This window comes from Cnephaeus nilssonii (assembly GCF_951640355.1).
Source record: "Cnephaeus nilssonii genome assembly, chromosome: 10".
Classification (NCBI taxonomy): Eukaryota; Metazoa; Chordata; class Mammalia; order Chiroptera; family Vespertilionidae; genus Cnephaeus; species Cnephaeus nilssonii.
This window is the reverse complement of record NC_137081.1, coordinates 29,939,419-29,952,009: the sequence shown is the minus strand read 5'-3', so window position 1 is coordinate 29,952,009 and position 12,591 is coordinate 29,939,419. Positions and strand designations below refer to the sequence as shown.

Sequence of the window (12,591 nt, the reverse complement as noted above, 5' to 3'; positions counted from 1 at the left end):
CTGAAACTCTACAACTGCGGCACCCACCGAACAGCTGCGAACCCCAGAACACCGGTCCCCAATTGGCACAAACACGCGGATTCAGAGGAGCTCTACACTCCACCATGGAAAGGTCAAATTTCCCTGGGATAAGGTGAGGTCTCTGCTCCCGGCAGGAGAGAAAAATGCGTGCAATGCAGGAGCTGGAGGACCTGGGGAAGTCTGCACCTAGAAAAATCTGTGGCTGTTGGGGCTGGCGTGATCCATGAATGTGGAAGAGAGTCCTCAGAGCTGCTAACAGAAAGGAACTCTTAAAAGCAACCCATTTTGATCTGACGCAAAAGGACAGCCTAAAAATTTTAAAAGTGTGCTGGTTGCTTAGACCCAAGGGGGGAAAAAAGACTGCACAGATTTGCATGCAGCCCGGGAGTTCACACACTTACGCTGACTCTTTTTTTTTAGTTTGTTTTTTGTTTTGTTTTTTCTTTTTCCTTTAAATCCTAGCTTCTGATTACTAAGCCCAATACATAGGATCACCCAATTGGGGGCACCTTAAGAGACTGCAGGGGAAAGTTGTTTTTCTGGAACCTGGGGATCAGAGCAGGGAATAACCATCAGAGAACCAGCTCTGGGGCAACCCACTCCCACAAACCAGTATTGAATGCCATAGGGAAAGCAGGATCTAAGCACTGGCTATAGAGGACCTACAGACTCAGAGGTCAATCCAGAAACACTGCCACCCAGGGGTTGAATCACAAATTGACTCTTGTATAAACACAAATAAAGAAATACAAGAAAGTAAGACACACTGCCTGCTTAAAAATCAGGACTGGCTTACAACACTGAGGAGCAGTGGAATGCAGGGAACTGCAATACTGTCCTGACTAGGAAACAGGCATGCCAAACAGAACAGTAGAGGAAGTGAATGACCTTCACTATTGCACATTTTTATTTATTTATTTTTCATCTTTTACTTAAGAAACTAATTTTTTTCTTTTCTCCTCACTTGATTTTTACCTTTTTAATTATTACATTTTTATTTTCAATCAGTATTATTACTACTACTATTTTAACTTTTTTTTTTAAAGTACCATTTTATTTTCTCTTTATTTTACTTTGGGATTAGTGTTCTACATTCTATTTTCATCTTCCCTTTAGCATCATTTTACTTTATCTCAACTTTACCTTTATGCCATCACTTTCTTCCTAACTTTTCTCCTTTTGTTGTCCTGTTTCTCTTACCCTTTTCCTGCTTTAGATTTTCCCTATTCTTTCTTTTCACCCCCTGTTAAAATTTCACTTTACATATATATATATATCTAATTTCCAATCCCCTGCTCCAAGTCCATGCACACCTCTCTCTTCCCTGTCTTCATTATCCAAAAAATTGTTTTTCTCTCTGTCCTTTTGTTGTTGTTTGCTTGATTGTTGATTACATCGATGTTTTATGCTTGTTTGTGAGATTGTTTTGCTTATTCTCTTTTTGTTTTATTTTTGTTTTTCTTCTGTTTTCCCTCGCCTCGCTTGATATTAGTTGTTGTTTGTAGTTTGTATTCATCTCCAGGTACTTGTTGCTGGCATTTGTTGGGATTAGTGGCTATTCTATTGGAGTTTTCTCCCCATATATGTATAGTTTGTTCCCCTCTTCTTTCATATTCTCTTTCTTTTCTCTTACTTCCCCCCCCCCCTTTTCCCAAGTTCATTTTTGCACTCCTTTTTTTCCCCCTCTTCTTTCTCTGCTGTCCTCTAATTTGCCTTTCTCTGGTGGTCACCTTTATTTGGGGTTATTAATATCTTGAATACATTTCTGTTCAGTGCCTTGTGCATTGTATTTGGTTGTGTTGTATTTTATGCCTTTAAATCAATGCAGGAGAGAGAGAGAACTACGTAACCAGACACCCGGAGAAGAGAGACCATGGGGAGACAAAGAAACAGCCCACATATGAAAGAAAAGCAGGCATCACCAGAAAAGGAGGTAAATGAAATGGAGGCAAGCAACCTGCCAGAGAAAGAATTCGGAGAAATGGTCATAAGGTGGCTGAAAAGAATGGAACACAAATTCAACAATTTGTGTAATAACCAAGAGGAAATGAAGAAGAACCAAGAAGAAATGAAAAATGACATCACTGCTGTAAAGAACTAAATAGAAAGCATTAAGAATAGACTAGAAGAAGCAGAGCACTGCATCAGTGAGCAAGAAGACAAGGTAGGAAAAAATACCCAAGTAGATTAGCTTCTAGAAAAAAAAAAAGTAAAAAGCAGGAAGAGAGCCTAAGGGAACTTTGGGACAACACTAAACAGAACAACATCCGCATAATAGGGGTTTCAGAAGGAGAGGAACCTGAGCAAGGAATAGAAATCCTGTTTGAAGAAATAATGACAGAAAACTTCCCTGATATAAGGAGGAAAAAACCCACACAAATCCAAGAAGCTCACAGAGTCCCAAGCAAAATGAACCCCAAAAGACTGACACCAAGGCACATTATAATTAAACTAGAGGCCCAGTGCATGATTGAATCATGCATGTGTAGGGTCCCCTACACGCTTTCGCTTTTCGCGGTGGAGCTGGGTGCCTGTCTGCTGGTGCACCAGGCCTTTCAGAAGCCTCCGGCTCGGCGGAGGCTTCTGAAAGGCCTGGTGCCGGAGCAGACAGGCACCCAGCTTCCCCACTTTTGATGGTCCGCGGCTGCTGAGGGGGGCTACCCTGCTGTTGAGAGGCACAGGGGGCGGGACTTCTGCCCCCTGCACCTCTCAACGGCCACTGAGGGGGGCTACCACGGACACCTAGCTACCCTGCCGTTGAGAGGCGCAGCTGGGTGTCCGCGGCAGGCCCCCTCAGCGGCCGCGGATCTGGCTGTTGAGAGGCACAGGGGGCGGGAGTCCCGCCGCCTGCGCCTCTCAACAGCAGGGTAGCCCCCCTCAGTGCCAGTGGATCCATGCCTCTCAATGGCCGGATAGGCCACCCCAAGACCCCCCCCCCCCCCAGCCTCCCGCCACCCAATCATGGGCGTAGCGGAGTGATGGTAATTTACATGTTACTCTATTATTAGATAGGATTGGCAAACACCAACGACAAAGTAAGAATCATAAAAGCAGCCAAAGAGAGACAGAAAGTTACCTACAAAGGAACCCCCATCAGACTAGTGACTGATTTCTCAACAGAAACTCATCAGGCCAGAAGGGAATGGAATGAAATATACAAAGTCATGCAAAGGAAGGGCCTGAATCCAAGAATACTATACCAAAATTGAAGGTGAAATCAGGAGCTTCACAGACAAAAAAGGACTAAGGGAATTTATTACCACCAAACCAGCATTGCAAGAAATGCTAAAGGGTTTCCTGTAAAAAAAAAAAAAAAAAAAAAAAAAAAAAAGAAATAGGAAGCGAAGAAGGAACACAGGGGTAAAGAATAAAAATGGCAATAAATAAGTACCTATCAATAATAACTTTAAATGTAATGGATTAAATGCCCCAATCAAAAGACATAGAGTAACGGATTGGATAAGAGAACACGACCCATATATCTGCTGTCTACAAGAAACCCACCTCAGAAAATAAGACGTACACAGACTGAGGGTGAAGGGGTGGAGAAAGGTTTTTCAGGTGAATGGAAATGAAAGAAAAAGCTGGGTTATCAATATTTATATCTGACAAATTAGATCTCAAAGTGAAGGACATAACAAGAGATAAGGAAGGCCACTTCATAATACTAAAGGAGCAATCCAACAAGAAGAAATAACTCTGGTAAACATATATGCACCCAATACAGGAGCACCCATATACATTAAAAAAAAAAAAAACACAAACAAACAAACAAACAAAAAAAACTCCTGGAGGATATCAAGGTAGAGATTGACAGCAATACAATCATAGTAGGGGACTTTAATACCCCACTATAACCATTGGACAAATCCTCAAAACAAAAATTCAGCAAAGAAACATCAATCATAAATGACTCACTAGACCAGATGGAATTAATTGACATCTTCAGAACATTTCACCCCAAAGCCACAGAATATACATTCTTCTCAAATGCACATGGGTCATTTTCAAAGATAGATCATATGTTGGGTCATAGGCAAAGTCTCTTCAAATTCAAGAAGATAGAAATCATATCAAGCATCTTCTCAGATCACAGTGGCATAAAACTGGAAACCAACTACAATAAAAACAATCCAAAAAAAATCAAACACATGGAGACTAAACAGCATGCTATTAAACAATGACTGGGTTACCAGAGAGATCAAAGAAGAAATAAAAAACATCATGGCAACAAATGACAATGAAAACACGACAATCCAAAATCTATGGGACACAGCGAAAGCAGTCTTGAGAGGGAAGTTCATAGCTCTAAAAGTCTACTGCAAAAAACAAGAAACAATGATAATAAGTTATCTAACCCTACAACTCAAAGAGAAAGAGAGCAACAAGAAAAACCCAGTGTAAGCAGAAGGAAGGAGATAATAAAGATCAGAGTGGAGATAAACGACATAGAGACCAAAAAAAAAAAAAAAAAAAAAAAAAAAACAATACAAAAGATCAACAAAACCAGAAGTTGTTTCTTTGAAAGGATAAATAAGATTGATGAACCTCTAGCAGGCTCACCAAGAAGCAAAGAGAGAGGACCCAAATAAACAAAATCAGAAATGAAAGAGGAGAAATAACAACAGACCCCACAGAAATACAAAGGATTGTTAAAAAATACTATGAACAACTCTATTCCAACAAACTGGACAACCTGGAGGAAATGGATATATTCCTAGAAAAATATAACCTCCTAAAACTCAATCAGGAAGAATCTAAACATCCCAGTAGGCCAATAACTACTGAAGAAAGTGAAGCAGTCATCAAAAAGCTTCCAGCAAACAAAAGCCCAGGGCCGGATGTCTTCACAGGGGAATTTTACTAAACATTCAAGGAAGAACTAAAACGTATCTTCCTAAGACTATTCCAAAAATTCCACGAGGAAGGAACACTTCCAAGCTCCTTCTATGAAGCCAGCATCACCCTAATACCAAAACCAGATAAAGACAACACAATGAAAGAGAATTACAGGCCAATATCCCTCATGAACATAGATGCCGAAATCCTCAACAAAATTCTAGCACGTCGGATCCAGCAGTATATCAGAAAGATCATACACCATGACCAAGTAGAATTTATCCCAGGAATCCAAGTATGGTACAATATTCACAAATCAATAAACGTGATGCATCACATAAACAAATTGAGATATAAAAATCACATAGTCATATCAATTGATGCAGAAAAAGCATTTGACAAAATCCAACACCCTTTCTTGATAAAAACTCTTAGCAAGGTGGGAATAGAAGGATCATACCTCAACATAATAAGAGCCATATATGATACCCACATCTAACATCATACTCACTGGGCAAAAACTAAAACCATTTCCCCTAAGAACAGGAATAAGACAGGGATGCCCACTCTCACCACTCCTGTTCGACATAGTACTGGATGCATTAGCCATTGCAATTAGACAAGAAGAAGAAATAAAATGCATCAAGTTGGAAAAGAAGAAGTAAAGCTGTCCTTATTTACGTATGACATGATATTGTATATAATATCATGAAAGACTCCATAAAAAAAACCTACTAGACTTAATAAATGAATTCAGCAAGGTAGCAGGATATAAAATTAACACCAATAAATCTATGGCATTTCTATACACAAATAGTAAACTTACAGAAGGAGAGACTAAAAAAGCAAACCCATTTACATCGCACCAAAAAAATTAAGATACTTAGGAATAAATTTAACTAAGGAGGTAAAAGACCTCTACACAGAAAACTACAGGACACTGAAAAAAGAGATAGAGGAAGACATAAACAGATGGAAGAACATACCATGTTCATGGATTGGTAGAATCAACATCATTAAAATGTCCATACTACCCAAAGCAATCTACAGATTCAATGTACTCCCCATTAAAATACCAACGGCATATTTCAGAGACCTCGAAGGAACTCTCCAAAATTTCATTTGGAATAAAAAAAGACCCTGAATAGCCACAGCAATCCTGAGAAAGAAGAATAAAGTAGGAGGGATCTCAATACCAGATTTCAAGCTGTATTACAAAGCCACTGTTCTCAAAACAGCCTGGTACTGGCACAGGAACAGACATATAGACCAATGGAATAGAATAGAGAATCCAGATATCGACCCAAACCACTATGCTCAATTAATATTTGACAAAGGAGGCATGAACATACAATGGAGTCAAGACAGTCTCTGCAATAAACGGTGTTGGGAAAATTGGACAGATACATGCAAAAAAAAAAAAAAAAAGAAAGAAACTAGACCACCAACTTACACCATGCACAAAAAGAAACTCAAAATGGATAAAGGACCTAACCATAAGACGGGAAACCATAAAAATATTAGAGGAATCAATAGGCAGCAAAATGTCATATGCTGAAGCAATATCTTCACCAGCAGATGAGTGGATTACAAAACTGTGGCACATCCACACAATGGTATACTATGCTGTGGTAAAAAGAAGGAATTCTTACCATTTGCAACAGCATGGATGGAACTGGAGAGCATTATGGTAAGCGAAATAAGCCAGTCTGAGAAAGATAAATATCACATGATCTCACTCATTTGTGGAATATAATGAACAACATAAAATGATGAAAAAACAAACAAACAAAAAACAGATCCAGAATCAGAGAAGCATCGATCAGATTGTCAAACCTCACAAGGAAGGTAGGGGAGGGTGAGGGTAAGGTGGAGAGATCAACCAAAAGACTTGTATGCATGCTTATAAGCCTAACCAATGGACACAGACACCAGGAGGGTGATGGCATGAGTGGGGGGTGGGGGGAGCAATGGGGGGATAAGAACACATATGTAATACCTTAATCAATAAAGAAAAAATAAGAAATAACAAAAAAAAGAATAGCAATCATGAAGAGTATGTCCTCTGACAATAAGGGAATTAAAATAATAATTAATTACAGAGAGCTATAATTGAAACTTCTTAAATATTTAATGAGTGAAAAATATATTTCTAAATAAGATGAGTGAAACAAAAACCTCAAGAGAACTTTTTAAAGTTATTTGAATTAAATTAAAATGAACGTGCATTTCATCAAAATTTGCAGAAAAAGCAGTGATTAGTGGGAAATATATTCTTTATCCTATCTAATAAAAGAGTAACATGCAAATTGACCACCACTCCAACACACATGATGGCCACCCCTATGTGGTCAAAGATGGCCGCCCCATGTGGACATAAGATGGCCACCACAAGATGGCTGGCAGAGGAGAGCAGTTGTGGGAGATCCTGCCAGCAGGGGAGGGCAGTTGGGGGGAACCAGGCCTACAGGGAAGGGTAGTTGGGGGGACCAGGCCTGCAGGGGAGACAATTGGGGGCAACACTCAAGATGGCCGCCCCTATGTGGTCAAAATTGGCTGCCCCATGTGGACACAAGATGGCCACCACAAGATGGCTGGCAGGGGAGGGCAGTTGTGGGTGATCAGGCTAGCTGGGGAGGGCAGTTGGGAGGGACCAGGCCTGCAAGGGAGAGAAGTTGTGGGAGAACAGGCTAGCAGGGGAGGGCAGTTGGGGGGAGACCAGGACTACAAGGGAGGACAGTTAGGGGGACCAGGCCTGAAATGGAAGGCAGTTGGGGGTGACCAGGCCTGTAGGGGAGGGCAGTTGGGGGTGACCAGGCCTGCAGGGGAGGGCAATTGGGAGCAATTGGGCTGGTAGGAGAGCAGTTAGGCATCGATCAGGCTGGCAGGGGAGTGGTTGGGAGTAATCAGGCTGGCAGGCAGAAGCAGTTAGGGGCACTCAGGCAGGCAGGCAAGTGGTTGAGAGCCAGCAGTCCTGGATTCTGAGAGGGCAGTTGGACATCCCTCGAGGGGTCCCAGATGGAAAAAGTGCAGGCTGGGCTGAGGGACACCCCTCCCCCTGTGCATGAATCTCATGCGCCGGGCCTCTAGTATGCATATATTAGAAAAGAAGGAAGATCTAAAATAAAAATCTAAGTTTCCAACTTAAAAAAGTAGAAATATAAGATCACAAAATGAACAATTTAAAACTAAAATAGAAGAAAGAAAATAAAATAAAAATTAATTAGAAAGAAATAAGTGAAACGAAACTAGAAAAACAATAGATAAAAACACACAAAACCTAAAACTGGTTCTTGGAAAAGATTAATAAAATCCATAGGATTTTATACAGGCTAATAAAAAAAGAGAAAAGACACAATTATCAATATTGGAAGTAAAAGTAGGATCATCACAACTAATCTCATGACATTAAAAAGATAATGAAATCTATGAACAAATCTATGCCAATCAATTTGATAACAAATAGTATAGGCCAAATCTTTGAAATATACAAAGTACCAAAACTCACAGAAAGAGAAATAGATAATTTGAATAGGCTTCTACTCCTTTGAAAAAACCGTGTATAAGTAATTCAGAACTTTGAACAAAGTATCAGGTCCTGGTGTTTTCAATGGTGATTTTTACAAGCATTTGAGGAAGAAATTATGCCAGTTCTCCAAAATCTTGTTCAGAAAATACAAGCAGAGGGAACACTTCTTAACTCATGAAGAGTATGTCCTCAGACATAATCCAGCAATACAGTAACACCATAGCAGATAAAGGCAAGCTACAAACCAATAATTCTCATAAGTATTGATGCAAAAAACTTCAACAAAATATTAGTATATTGCATCCATCAATGTACAAAATATTATACCCATGACCAAGTGGAATTTATTCCAGACATGTAAGGATGGTTCAATATTCCAAATCAATCAATGTAATCCACTATATCCAGAGTCTAAAGAAGAAAAATAAAATGATGATATCAATTGATATAGAAAATTTACTAGACAAAATCATACACCCACTCATGTAAAAACTAGAAATAGTGAGGAACTTTTTTCAACTTGAGAGAAAACATCCACCAATAACCTATAGCTGATACTATACTTACTGTTAAGAACCTGCACTTTCCCCCTAAGATCAGAGATATTCCCTTTTAAAAATCATATTCAACATTGTAGTGAGGCATAGTAAGTAAAAAAGAAAAAGAAAAGGAAATTAAAAGTGTAAAGTTTCGGAAGGAGCAATAACTGTGTTTGCAGATGGCATGATTGCCTATGTAGAAAATCCTAAAGGAATGACCGAAAAAAATCTCCTAAGACTAATAAGTAAATATAGCCAGGATGCAAGGTAATATTTAAATATTAGAATTTTTTGTATACACCACAATTGGGATTAGATATTAAATAAATTGGGATTAGATATTAAATAAAACAATACTATTTACAATAGCATCAATATAATGAAAACCCTAGGTTTGTACATAAGAAACTATGTATAGGATTTTAATGCAGAAAATTATTCTAGAAAGAGAAGAATTTTATTTTTTAGAATAAGAGTAACTACTTTGGCATAAAGATTCAAAGGCTATTAATCAACTTAAAGTGTTGAACTGTGTGATAAAGGAAAACTCAGGTTAATTATATGTTTGAGATATGAAAACCTAGGATGATATAGTTTTAAATTAAATGCTAAAAATTACAGAAATATTGATGAAAATGAATTTCAGAATTTAAAAGTAACACTGGTTGAGTGAAATCAGACCCTATGATACCTTATAAAACAGTACAAAAATCAAAAGAATAAAACATAGCTTGAATTTTTAGAGAGAAAAATCTAAGGAAAATAGTATGGATTTTTTAAAGTTAAAACAGGAAATAAATTATAAATGTCATATTATTTAAAACACTAAATGTGAATGGGGTCAGCATCATGGCAGAATGAGGTAAACTACTTGGTTTCTCCCCTTAAAGTTGCAACAAGTTGGACAACTCTAATTCCACAAAGGACTCCCTGATCAACACACAAATACATCTGTGAGACCCACACTTTGAGACATGTGAAGGAGGGTGTATTGGAACCAGCAGAGCAGGCAGGACTGGGAGTAGGACAGAAAGGAGTAGCAGATGCAGCCAGGAACTTGGTAAGGCCCAGAAGACATGGTAACAGATGAAGAATGGAGTTGCAGTGCATGCACTCAGCAGCCCACGGCTTGAGGAGCAGAAGCAACATTTCCTGTGTGTGGCCAGCATACACATGGTTAGCCATTGACAGTGGTGGAGATCAAACACAAAGGTGTGGCAGCTGCAGTACACAAGCTGCCATTACCAGCCAGATAACAAAGCCACAGATGTGCATACCCACTTCCCCTCACCCTCCCAGACCTAGCAACAGCACCAGGGTGTCAAGACACAATGCACACGCTCAGCAGCTTGGATGGTCTGAGAAGCAAAACCCTCCTTCTGGCCTGAGTGGACAGAGCACTCTATAGCTAACCCCAGTGACAGGAGCAGAGATGCAGAGATGTGGCAGCCAAGTTCCGGCAGTCACCATTACTAGGAAAAGAATAAAGGCACAGACACAAACCCACCCTAACCTCACACCTCTACCTATTGCAGTGGAACCTGGTGGAGGCAGCTGGGACACCTGAGATTGCACAGCACTGGTGGCAGCCTCTGGTTACAGGAGGCAGCACCGGGATCCCCCTGGCCTGGGCTCCCATCACCCACTACATCCCACCATGGGGTAGTGCTCTGAGACCAACATGACTAAGTCATAGAGGGGACACCCACCTCTTTGGGAAATATGGGGCATTTTCCATGGCCAAGGCTACACAGCACCCCCCCCCCCCCCCGCTCCCACCCCCCGCCCCCGAGGTCCCGGAAATCCCAGCAGTGCAGGTGAGAGAAAACAAAAACTTGTGTTATTGCACCATTTTCCAGTACACAAAAGACACCTTCAAACTATACATCAGATGCCAAGAAAGTCAGACGTGAAATGTGAAAAAAAATTTCACTCCGATGAAGACAGTGCAAACTGGGGGAGCGAGGAGAGCTGCACAGGATAAGCACGAGAAATGGGTTGTAAAACCAAAGCCGGCATGAGAGAAAGAAAGTGTACACCAAAATGCAGACAGGGTCAATGTGGAGGAATAACCCAGGGGGTGAGCACGATGTTCCCAAGACATTTAACATCACACAAACACATAAAAAAATAAAGCAACAGTGTGCTGATGGGCTGATATAATTACACATGGTTTATAGTCAGACTTGCAGAGCTGTTGAAGAAAATTAAAGCATTCCCTCAAAAATAAACACAATCAACTTTTAATTGGGATTAACAAAACATGAAAAACTACTAAAAATGAAACAATTTTCATAGAAGAACTAGGTTAGAGACAACCATAATGAACAGAAAGTCAAAAGCTAGAGATGGCCGAAACCGGTTTGGCTCAGTGGATAGAGCGTTGGCCTGTGGACTGAAGGGTCCCGGGTTCGATTCTGGTCAAGGGCATGTACCTTGGTTGCAGGCACATCCCCAGTGGGGAGTGTGCAGGAGGCAGCTGATCGATGTTTCTCTCTCATCGATGTTTCTAACTCTCTCTCCCTCTCCCTTCCTCTCTGTAAAATATCAATAAAATATATATTTAAAAAAAAAGCTAGAGATGATTCATTAGGGACAGATAAAACTGTGAAGGCTAATATCGCACCAATGGAAGAATAGTTTTGCCCCATGATAAAAAAGAAACCAATATATTTTTGAAGATAATAGAGAAAAATATTCCCCTGAAGTAAGGGTAGAACTGAACCTGCCACCTTAAGAACATGAAAACTGTGGTTAAAGATGGTGTATATGGCATTCAGCAGTAACTTTCCTCATCACTCTTATTTATTCACTAAATGCCTGATGCACAAAATTCATGCAAGAGTAGGCCTTTCTTCCCCTGCTGCTGGCACAGGCTTCCCTCTGGCACCTGGGACCCAGGCTTCCCTCCAGCTGGCAGGCTCCCAGGACGTGGGCTTCCCTCATAGCCAGGGGGGCAGTTGGGGGCGAGCAGGCCAGTGGGGAGGGGAGGTGGGTTTGAGCAGGCCAGCATGGAAGGGAGTTGGGGGTGAGCAGGCTAGCACGGGGGCAGTTGGGGGCGAGCATGCTGGCATGGGGGGAGTTGGGGGTGATCAGGCTGGCAGGGGGCATTTGGGGGTGAGCAGGCTGGTGGCGGGGGCCAGTTAGGGTTGAGTGGCAGGCACGCAGAGTGATTAGGGGCAATCAGGCAGGCAGGCAGGCAGATGAGTGGATAGGAGCCAGCAGTCCCAGATTGCAAGAGGGATGTCCGACTGCCAGTTTAGGCCCGATCCCGGTAAACTGGCAGTAGGACATCCTTTGAGGGGTCTCAGATTGGAGAGGGTGCAGGCCGGGCTGAGGGATACCCCCTGCACCCTCCCCCGTCCCCCGTGCACGAATTTTGTGCACCAGGCCACTAGTAAAAATATATTTGAAAATAGAATGAGGGAGATCAGTATATTTATTAAAGTTAAAAGATCCCTAATAAAATAATTGAAAATAACTAAACTATCTGACAATGCAAAAATGCAATAAAATACCATTTGTTTAAAAACAAGACACAAATTATGTATTTAGGAAAATCAGTTAATTATATGTGTGAATGCAGAGAAAGAGATATGCACCCACAATACTCAACAGGACCAGGACTGAGAGTGGGTGGGTGGCAATGAAGGGGATTTTCCC

The 12,591-nt window shown here is 40.9% G+C and overlaps 1 protein-coding gene across 2 annotated transcripts in view; it reads right to left on the bottom strand.

Moving 5' to 3' along the window:
• The window catches only part of LOC307106293 (nuclear body protein SP140-like protein), a 134,547-nt gene that overhangs the window by 45,617 nt on the left and 76,339 nt on the right, over window positions 1-12,591 (bottom strand). The gene's annotated exons all lie outside the window — the stretch shown is intronic.